The sequence below is a fragment of the Haplochromis burtoni genome, unplaced genomic scaffold (genome assembly GCF_018398535.1).
Source record: "Haplochromis burtoni strain Fernald_Lab_line unplaced genomic scaffold, NCSU_Asbu1 Contig_261, whole genome shotgun sequence".
Classification (NCBI taxonomy): domain Eukaryota; kingdom Metazoa; phylum Chordata; class Actinopteri; order Cichliformes; family Cichlidae; genus Haplochromis; species Haplochromis burtoni.
In genome coordinates, this window is record NW_024582622.1 from 621,218 (window position 1) to 628,440 (window position 7,223).

The window sequence follows — 7,223 nt, forward strand, 5'->3', positions numbered from 1 at the left end:
GCAAAAGTTCAACCCGTGCAGACAAGGGTACATCACGTACACTTCTAATAACCATAAACCGACATATAACTTCTCTTTTCTACATTACTTGCCTTTTAGGGTAATAACTTCAGGTCTCAGCATCTCTGAGAGCTAATAATGGACCCTCGTCATTAATCACTAAGTAGAGTACTTTGCAGCCAGTCTCAAACTGAAGCAGAAGACGCTTAGGCCTTCGCTCAGACCTGCTACTAGATTAATATGTGTATCGTAAGCGTGCATGCAATTAACCTGCTATGTTCTCATCTCCCCTCAGCATGTATCATCTGGACACTCTCACCAGTGAAGCTTAAAACCTTCTAGAATGGAACATCAACTCTAACCAAGCACATTCATGCATTGTGTATAGAATGAACTCAACCTGTAAAAATAGAAAGGTCAATGTGATGACAGACATATTCAATGCAATATAAACCCTGTAGGAAATATTACTGATAAATGATACTGTGAAACATGTTATTAATACATTCTTCATAAGGCAAATTATATGGTAGCAATAAAAGAATCTCTGAATCCCAACACTGATCACACCTGACAGTCTATTGACAATATGTATGAGGCAGTGAGGCTGACAATGTTATGCTTCTACACTGCAACAAAGCCAAAAGATCCTGAAGAAGATGCCGGTAAAATGTTACTTTTCACACTGCATTTCTATTGTGGTTTTGAGTATGTTGATGAAGCTCCTTATCCATTTGAATAGGCCTGAAATCCATAACCATTGTTGTGAAGGTTACTTTTAAAATGTATTTCCACTACAGATTACAGTTTACATGGCCCAAAATGTAGTTTGTAACATTTTACATTAAGTTACTCAATGTGAGTAACGTATTCTGAATACTTTGGATTACTTGATATATTGTCATGCTTTTTACAACTACATGAATGTCCTATTGTTGTGTGATTTATTACGATTACTGAAGGTTACTCGCCATACTAATAATTCAATTCAATTAAATTTTATTTATACAGCATCAAATCACAACAACAGTCACCTCAAGCTGCTTTATATTGTAATGTAGATCCTACAATAATACATACGGAGAAAAACCCAACAATGATATGACCCCCTATGAGCAAGCACTTTGGTGATAGTGGGAAGGAAAAACTCCCTTTTAACAGGAAGAAACCTCTGGCCATCTGCCACCAACTACATTTTTAAATCTTAATATTATATGAGTATCAGTAGGGTGGATATTAGGTAAGGCTGCACTTGTTGCAGCTTTCCCATATAGAAAACTATTTCTGTATCAGTAATATTTTTTCTTTTTGTCTGTTTTCAGAACTGCACATGATTATTTACAGCTAGCAGGTTGTTAATGCTGTCCATCGAGTCTAACAGTCCGCAGTCTATGAACTAACCTCAGCTAACAATGTTAGCTCGGTGGCGAGTAGCCTTTAGTAATACTAATAAATCACACAGCAATAGTACATTGAGATACTGAAGTTGCACATAACCCAGGTAGCTACCACAGCTAAAACAAGGTCCAAACAAGAATGAAATAATATGGTAATTTCTTAGTTATTACCACCCAATTAGTTGATTCTGTGTAATAAGCAGGAAAAAGAGTTGCAAAATGCACCACAGAAACATCTGTGGCAGGGGGATCACACTCTTCATCCTTCCTGGGAAAGTCTATGCCGGGGTGCTGGAAAGGGGAGTCCACCCGTTAGTCAAATCTCAGATACAGGAGGAACAATGCGGTTTTTGTCCTGGTTGTGGTACACTGGACCAGCTCTTTATCCTCTCAAGGATACTTAAGGATACATGGGATTTGCCCAACCAATCTACATGTTTTTTGTGGACATGGAGAAGGTATTCGACCATGTCCCTCAGGGTGTCCTGTGCGAGGTGCTGTAGAAGTATGGGGTGTCTGGCCCAAGAGCTTGGTCCCTATAGCCAGCAAAAAGTCAGACTTGTTCCTAGTGGGTGAAGGACCCTGCCAGGGCTGCCCTTTATCACCGAATCTTGTAATAATTTTATGGACAGAATTTCTAGGCATAGCCAAGTGGTGGAAGGCTTTCACTTGGGTGGTCTCAGAATCTCATCTCTGCTTTTCGTGGATGATGTGGTTCTGTTGGCTTCATCGGGTGGTGGCCTCCAGCTTGCACTGGAAGGCTTTGCAGCCAAGTGTGAAGCGGTGGAAATTAGAATCAGCACCTCTAAATCTGAGGCCATGGTCCTCAGCCGGAAAAGGGTGGAGTGCCCACTCCAGGTCAGGGACGAGTTCCTGCCCCAGAGTGGAGGAGTTTAAGCATCTCGGGGTCTTGTTCACGAGTGATGGGAGAAAGGGGCGGGGTGCTGTGGCTGCAGTAATGCGGACACTGTACCGGTCCGTCGTGGTGAAGAGAGAGTTGAATATAAAAGCGAAGATCTCAATTTACTGGTGGGTCTACGTCCCTACCTTCACCTATGGTCACGAGCTGTGGGTAGAGACCGAAAGAACGAGATCGCGGATACAAGCGGTGGAAATGAGCTTCCTCTGAAGGGTGGCTGGCCTCTCCGTTAGAGATAGGGTGAGAAGTTCAGCCATCCAGGAGGGGCTCAGAGTAGAGCCGCTGCACACACTCACACACACATGCACCGTAGGAAAATGGCAACAATGAAGAAGCTGCTATGAAAGCTGCAAACACTAAGTACCTGCAGAAGGCCTGGCAAGTCCCGAGGAATCAGATGAACAGTAAGAACAAAATCCAGGCTACCAACACCTACGCCCTGCCTATGATCAGGTACCCTGCTGGGATATATAAGCTGGAAAAAGGAGGAGATAGAAGCCACTGCTGACAAGACAAGGAAGCTCCTGACCATACATGACAGGTTTCCCCCCTAAGTCCAGCATCCTGAGGCTGTAAGCTAAGCAGAAGGAAGGAGGCCGGGGACTGGTGAGTGTCAGCACCAAAATCCAGGATGAGATAACAAACATCCATGAATACATCAGGAAGATGGCCACAACCGACTACATGCTCAGTGAATACCTCAGGCAGCAGAAACCCAAGAATGAGGAGGAAGAGGAGGAACCATCATGGAAGGACAGGCCCCTGCACGGTATGTACCACCGGCAGATAGCAGAGGTGGCTGACATCCAGAAATCCTACCAGTGGCTGGACAAAGCTGGACTGAAAGACAGCACAGAGGCACTAATCATGGCAGCACAAGAACAAGCTCTGAGTACAAGATCCATAGAGGCTGGGGTCTATCACACCAGGCAAGACCCCAGGTGCAGGCTGTGTAAAGATGCCCCAGAGACAATCCAGCACATAACAGCAGGGTGCAAGATGCTAGCAGGCAAGGCATACATGGAACGCCACAACCAAGTGGCCGGCATAGTGTACAGGAACATCTGTGCCGAGTATAACCTGGAAGTCCCGAGGTCAAAATGGGAGATGCCCCCAAGGGTGGTGGAGAATGACCGAGCTAAGATCCTGTGGGACTTCCAGATACAGACGGACAAAATGGTGGTGGCTAACCAACCAGACATAGTGGTGGTAGACAAACAGAAGAAGACGGCCGTAGTGATCGATGTAGCGGTTCCGAATGACAGCAATATCAGGAAGAAGGAACACGAGAAGCTGGAGAAATACCAAGGGCTCAGAGAAGAGCTCGAGAGGATGTGGAGGGTGAAGGTAACAGTGGTCCCCGTGGTAATCGGAGCACTAGGTGCGGTGACTCCCAAGCTAGGCGAGTGGCTCCAGCAGATCCCAGGAACAACAGCGCAGTCCTGGGAACAGCTAAGATACTGCGCAGGACCTTCATGCTCCCAGGCCTCTGGTAGAGGACCCGAGCTTGGAGGACAGACCGCCTGCAAGATGTGTGCAAGTGATCCTAAATATAACTTAAGGAACAGTAGCTAGAATATTCATTGATTCCAAATGTATTTTTATAACCCTCTCGTTTATGCAACCATGACTCTACGAGGCAAGCCAAAAATGAAGGGAAAAGTGCTTAAAGTTAGCTGTTGGCACCCCACTTCTTCTTTGTCTTTATCCAGGGATAAAATAGAAAGTTCAGACTCACAGTAGGCACCAGTCTGCCACCTACTGGCAGCCAGCTCTTTACAAGCTGTTTCTGTTTATGCTTATTACACAGAAACTACCACAGGTGTTTCCAGGTAATAATTTAAGTTTGCTTTAATAGGTTATTAATATGTTATTAAATAGAGACAGTTTTGCATTTTGCAACTGTTTCCTGCTTATTACACAGAAACTACCTAACTAACCCTGACCCTCTTCCTCATTATCCTGCTATTAGCACTTAATACAGGTCCCAGCTTTGGGACCCTTATTATGCAATTACATAAATTTCAGTGTAATCTTACTCAACTGTAACCATGGTTGTGACCATGATATTACTTTGATATTAAGTGGTTATTACTTTGGTACTCTGAAACTGAACTGGATTTTCACATGGGTAAATGATTATAAGAGCTTTGTTTCAATATAGTCACAATATTCAGCTTTGTCAAGCAACGTCAGCATTTATGCTTTAATTGCAGTGTGCAGGTAGAAAAACAATTGAACTGGGGGAAAATAGAAAATGTATTTTTCTACTATGGTCAACATAAACTGATACTAGTTGGAAGACTAATCTGACCTCCTATCAGCACTCTGAATTTATATTATAGCAGTAATGAATGGCCATATTCTGACAGAATGACATGAAAAGAACGGTTTGCTTGCACCCAAAAGATGTCTTTCATTAAATGCAATGAAGAAATACCTGCATATAGGGTATCATTATAAAATCACATGGTCAAGATAAAGAGTAATTTTTTTATTTTATTTGGACTTTTAGACACTGAAATTTCTTAAATACTTTGCAGTATTTCTCCTCTTAACCTAATATACAGATCAGCAGCAACAAGTGGATCTCCTGGGGCATCTCGTTCATTTTCTACCATAAGCAGACAACAAAGACTGTTTCATTGCAGGGATATTGACCTTTTGGCATGCACTCTTCCATACACAGTGATCTCATCCACACACAGTGATCTCATCCACAAAAATAGGGTTCAGTCCATCCTCTGGAAACGAATACATCGCTGCATCTGTGCCTTGGTCATGATCTCTTGTTGGACAAAGGCTAGTCTGACTGAATCTTCCTTCTAAACAGCCCAAGTTTTTTACAAATTCTCTTTAGAGTTCGAACACTTCTAATAGTCTGATTAATATGTGCTGAAGTTAGAAATATTACTTTGTTACCGAAAGAAAGTTTGAAGAACAGTCTGATTTTCATTTCAGGCACCGTTTCTCTCACTTTGAGAGGTGAACTTTTTGCAGAAGCGAGCTTCTTCCATTATTGTAACCTTTTTTGCATCATGGACCGGTTTATGTTTGACAATATTTTCATGGACCTGCCTTTAAGGTGTTGTGGATAAATACAACAAAATAAAACCAGTACCAGTACCAAAAACAAAGATTTATTCATAACACACAGAAAAAGAACCAGGGAAACCGAGTTAATGAAAAAAACAATTAAAAAAATTATGTTAAACTGTGATAAAAACCCTGAAAATCATAAATTTCACACAGGAGCCTCAACTCTCGCGGCCTGGTACCAAAAGACTCATGGACCCCCACCGGTTTATTTATGTCGTTATGCCCAACCTGGGACATTCTGCATTTCTATTGGTTGTGTGAACAAATGTCACATCACTCTGAGGTCAAAGTTTAAGGCAGCAGTACTCCCCAACCAGTACAGAGTGGAACACAAATGTGACTCTCCTGTTCCCAAGCAAAGACCAGTACTATTGTGAGATTTTGTAGTTCAAACAGATTTTATCATTTAAAGGTAGAACAACATTGGGACAGGTGCACCAAAAAAACAACAATTAAATAAACAAATAAACAAATAAACAAAAAGTCTCTCACGTGCCTAAACTAAACACATGAAAAGCTGTTAAAGGAAAAAGGATTCCTATCCCTGCAGGTACTGGGACTGCTTTTCAGACATATTATGCATACAATGTATAGAAGTAAAAAAAGTAAAAATTTATTTATATACTGTAGCACCTTTCAAGATAAAAATCACAAAGTGCTACATAGAAGCTAAAACATAAAAATAAAAATCAACCGAAGCAGTTTTAAAAAGATGAGTTTTTAGCTGTTTTTTTTTTTTTTTTTGGAAACATCTTGGGGGCTTAAAGGAAATATATAACTGAATATCATCTGCATAGTAGTGATACGAAATGTCCTTAAAAGTGCTCAATAAGTACTGAAGAGGAAGTAAATACAACAAAAACAATAGAGGCCCCAAAACTGAACCTTGTGGCACACCATAGGCAGGAAAAGTAGAAGAAGAACTGTACTTAGAGGTAGCCACAGAAAAGGATCGTTCATGCAAATAAGATTTGAATGAGTCCAAAGCAGACCCAGCCTACCCAGTGTCTCAGCCTATCTAGCAGAATATGATGGTCCACAGTATCAAAGGCAGAGGTCAGGTCCAACATCAACAAAATGGAGCATTCTCCTGCATTACATCTCATCAAAATGCCGTTGGAGACTCTAAGAAGTGCAGTTTCAGTAAAGTGAGCTCTACGAAAGCCAGATTGGAATTTATCCAGAATGTTGTATTCATCTAAAACAGCTATAAGCTGTTTAGCCACTGTCTGTGAAGGTTCTCAGTCATCCAGGTCATCATAGTCTAAGGAGCTTGGAAAGAAAAGCGTCTGGACTTCTTTAAGTTACTTGAAGACGTTTCACCTCTCATCCAAGAAGCTTCTTCACTTCTAAGGTCAAATGGTGGAGAGTCCCAGATTTAAACCCAGTGGGAGTTTACCCCAAAGAGGGACAAAGGACCCCTGATGATCCTCTACCTAATCACATGAGCAAAGGTGTGAAATCGGGTGTGGGTCACAATCAGCCAGGGTTTCGGGTGAGCTCATTGTGAAACCTGGCCCCAACCTATCGTGTGATTTCCTGAGGTCAGATGGCCCAGGGTGTGAGTGGAAGGATCTCAAAACGGGATTATACAGTTGGTGTTGTAAGCTACTGTGTTCACTCTGTTCAAAGATGGTCGCTCACAGTGGACATAAATGGCTTCATTTATGTCCACGCTCATTAATGGCTCTCTGTCCAAAATGTGAACATTGGCATCCTCAAAGAGTGTCCTTTATCCTTAAGATGCAGATGGACTGCTGAGTCTTGTCCTGTGGAGGTGGCTCTTCTGTGTTGTGCCATGCGCTTGT